The 4,171-nt window shown below is 51.0% G+C and overlaps 1 long non-coding RNA gene across 1 annotated transcript; it reads left to right on the top strand.

The window, feature by feature from the left end:
* Positions 1–736: 736 nt before the first annotated feature.
* LOC109279241 (uncharacterized) lies at positions 737–3,625 on the top strand. Its single transcript, XR_002086100.2, has 2 exons — positions 737–2,008; positions 3,089–3,625. It is a non-coding gene; the product is annotated as an uncharacterized LOC109279241 (long non-coding RNA).
* Positions 3,626–4,171: the final 546 nt, after the last annotated feature.

Here is a 4,171-nt window from a genome sequence, read left to right as displayed (position 1 = left end):
CAGTTAAGAAAACAGGAATTGTGCTAGATACTTCAATGGTGATAATTCACCGAAAGACATCAGTTAAAGACCTATAAGAAGGAGAGAAAATGTAAAGGGAGCACTGAGGAGGTAGCAACCACAAGAAACGGTGGGATTATGGGATTCCAGGAGCTCGGAGGAGGAGCCTGCAGAGTCGAGGCCCCGCCCCTCTAGCAAGGCACCGACCAGCTGCTGCCACCAGGACAAAGGGCCAATGCGAGGGCAATCCTGATGGGATCCAGCTGCCAAACGAGGATGGGGCAGGTCCCTACTTCCGCCTCCTGCCTTCCGCCTCCCTCTAGTGCCACAGCTGGCAGAAAAAGGAAGCCCCGCGACAAAGGAGAAACGGTTCGTAGGGTCCCCACCCAGTGTCACACAGCAGAGTGTAACAGGTAGATTTGGAGCTGGGGGGCAATAGCTCAATGACCAGAACACCTGTCTTGTACACTCCCTAACCCCCATGCCAGAGGAGTGTTTGGCTTATAGCAGGCACTCAACATGTGTTGAATGGATGAATGAATGATGGATGATGTACCACGTAGGGAATTAGTAGCTGGGGGTGCAGATATGACGGGCAGACTCTGATCACACTCTAATAAGAGAGACAGACACCATTTATGGTTCAGGATAAGTGTAATAGCAGAAACACCCTCAATGGGCTAGAAGCACAGGGATGGGGCCCTGCTCACACTGGCCATCGTGGCGGGGCGGGGGACGACCATGCTTCAGTTGGATGCTCGAGAGCAAAGAGGATTTGTGAGGCACAGAGGGACACTGAGGACCAACGATGTAAGGATGCAGGGTGCTTCGGGTCTGGGAACAGCTCGTGCAAAAGGAGAGCTTGGCAGGAGTGACTCAAGAAGTTCCCTGTGGCCAGAACATCCATGGGAAGTGGTGGTGGCTGAGCCTGGAGCATTCCAATCCGGGTCATGAAGGCCTCGTATGTTACTCAAAGGAGGTTGGGCTTGGCCTCAAGGCACAGAAGTGCCAGTCAAGGCTCATGAGCCGTGAGTGACATATGTGACCCGAGGATTGTGATTTCACAGGCATGAGAATGAAGGCTGGAGGCCAGCTGGAGACAGACCTGAGCCACAAGGATGGGCACCCATCTAACTGCCCCCAGTGGGTGCAGGGCAGTGCACATAGCTTACACTGCAATGAAGCTGCATGAAGATGAGAAGCATATGATGGGGATCTGAGCTGAGGCCCTGGTTGCTGAGACTGGAGGAAGAGAAGGAAAAGCTTTGGAGGAGCTGGGATGCCTCAGCCTGGGCGCCCCACCCCCACCCCCATCACAGGAGAACCCACGTTGAGGGGCCCTGAGAGTCAGCCAGATCCTAGCATCTTCCCCCTCACGAGCCCATCAGATTTTGGAGTTGGAAGGGGCTTTGAGAGGCTGCGTCAGCATCCCTGCAGGAAACAGATCCTAACTCAAATGGGTCACCTGAAGAGACTTTAGTGAGGAGGGACTACTTACAGAGAGATGGGCAGGATGAAAGAACCCAGGAAGGGGTGCTAGAGACTCCTGAGGCTGCAAAGAGCTCCCCTCTCCCCTCCCACCCTCCAATCTCCTCTACCAGTGGCCAGACCAGACTGGAGCCAACTGGCAAGGGCGCCCATTGATTTGTTTCACAGGGGTCAGCCTCCTGGGGCACAGAGCAGGTCAAAGAAGGGGAGACCCTACATCAGAAGGGACAAACAGAGAATAACAGCCTGATCGGTCTCAGTTTCCACCCTACTGTTCTTCCCACAAGAACAGAGAGAGGAGGCAACTTGGCCAAGGTCAGGTAGCAAGTGAGGAAAAGGCCCCTCTCCTTTGGGGTCTGGGTTCGTTGCCGACTGGGCCTGCACTGAAGACAGCCAAGTGAGGACAGCCCATCATCCTGGAGCTGCTGCCGCAAATCCAAATTAACCAGAGGAAGGTAGCAGGCAGCACCAGGGAGGATGAGCACCCAAGGGCCGGCCATGCACCCTCCATGTCCAGAAGGTAATAGATACCTGCTTCCTTGTCTCTTTGTGCCTGCCCCCTGGCCCCCGTTTTCCTCTCTTGAGTCCTCCCCAGGTGTGGGGACAGGAGCACAGCCCTGGGATTGGCAGGGACAAGGGGAGGAGACTGTGCTTTTCTGGTAGCCAGCCTTGCTCATCGATTCCCTAGAGCTGCTCACTGATCCAGCACAAGATGGTTTAATTGAAGTCATTACAATAAATGGTGCAGAAAAGCAACACCCTTAGTCTGCCAGGAGCCTCAGAGAAGCAGGGGAGGGCACTGGGAAACCCAGCGGAAGCAGCTGAAGTTAGCTCACAGTTGCTGTGGTGGAAAAGGGACTGGGCTGAGAAAGCAGGTAGTCCTGGGTTCAAATCCTGACTGGGTCGCTAGCAAGCTGTGCACCCTTAGTAAAGTTCCTTTATCTTCCTGAGCTGCTGTGTTCCTGTCTCCAGGAAGCCTTCCCTCCTTCATCTCCCATTTCTCCTTCCCCCACACACCGTTAGCACTTGCTAACTTTGACACTGATTTGGCTTCCAGCGCTCACTGTCTGCTTAGCAATCTTTTCCCTCCGTAGTTTGTCTTCTCATCTAGATAACAAGCAGGAACTGTATCTTCTCCTTCTCACCCTTATGTGCCTATCACATGCCTAACATTGTAATTGTACCCAGCGGGGTGGGGGAGGGAGGGGAGTGGCAAGGTGGAGTGAGGGGCAGAGATTCAGAACCCGGGGATGGGCACAGAAAGAATGCAGCAGGTGCTGGTAGATGACAATCTACCCTGAGCTCCCTTCCCAGATAATTGGAACGATGCAGCCATTATATTCGTACACCTTTAGCATGAGACACAGCCCCCTCTGTGCCCAGGCCCAGCTGGCTCTCTGCTCGGCATCATGAACTACTATCTGATTCAGTAGCAGAGGACAGAGGATCCAGGTCCTGAAGTCATCAAATTCTAGCATCAAAAGACAAAATCGTGCAGCAAAAGTGATATCTTGGTACTTCCAAGTCTAAATCCCAAGGAGCCTTGCAGCTTCCACGTGGGGTGTCTTGGAACAACTGATCTTGGAATGTTCCCTCTCAGAACTCAGACATCACACCATGAGAAGCCCAAACCACGTGGAGAAGCCAGGTCGAGGTACTCCATTTGCCAGGGCCAACCGAGTTCCCAGCTCATAGCATCAGCTGCGAGCCCTGAGAGTGCGCCATCTTGGACATCCAGCCCCATGGAGCCTGCAGGTGACTCCAGCTCTAACCACTACCTGATGCAACCACTTGAGAAATCCCAAGAAAGAGTCTCCCAGATGAGCCCAGTCAACCTGTGGAACTGTAAGAAATAACAATTTCTTATTTTATGCTTCTAAAAATATATTTGTAAATAAATCTTACAGAACTGTCATTTTACTAGAGCTCAGAGATTCCATGTGATGTATCCAAGGTCGCACAATGAGGCAGAGCCCGGTGCGTTTAACTGTGGCCACCCTATCGCCACCACCAGAGAAGATAAAGAGAAGTGAGCTATCCAGGGCAGGAGTGAAGAGGGAGAGAGGAAAAGAGTTGGATTTTATAGAAAATGTCCCAAGTTAATTCTGTTTAGGAAAAAAATTATTCCTTGAATGTGTATGATTTTTTTTTTTAATTTTCAATGAGCATCTCACAACTTCTAAGAGTTTACAGAGTTAATGGCCCTGAATTTCAACCTTGGGTTGGTTTTATTTTTCCTTCCCCCTTGAGATAATTAGCCATGAGCTTAGCTGAGTACATTTGTCATGTCGGTTAGACAATGGCTTCAAAGGAAGGGAAAGGGCTCAGAAAAGAAGGCCAAGCGACAAAGCAAAACCTCCTAGGGAAATATTCACATTTCTTGAATGATCTGTCATCAAAACTGCGTGCACAGGTGGGAGGGCACGAGCGAGCATCAGGGCAAACTTTACCAGGTGGGCCTCTGCACCCACTAGTGCTTTGAGTTGATCTGAACCAAACCCATCCCCAGGGCAAAAGCAACACCCCTTTCCCATCTCACTACCGTCTGTTTGGCTAACCCACAGGCCCAAAGGAAAACGTTAGATTGGCCTTTCATTTTCAGTGCCCTCAATTTAAGTAATTTTTTTTTTTTTTTTTTTTTTTTTTTTTTACATCCTGTGCTGCTCAATATACTGCAATGGAC

The sequence above is a fragment of the Panthera pardus genome, unplaced genomic scaffold (genome assembly GCF_024362965.1).
Source record: "Panthera pardus isolate Hobbes unplaced genomic scaffold, ASM2436296v1 HiC_scaffold_12, whole genome shotgun sequence".
Classification (NCBI taxonomy): domain Eukaryota; kingdom Metazoa; phylum Chordata; class Mammalia; order Carnivora; family Felidae; genus Panthera; species Panthera pardus.
The sequence above is the reverse complement of the archived record's forward strand: the minus strand, read 5'-3'. Positions and strand labels throughout refer to the sequence as shown.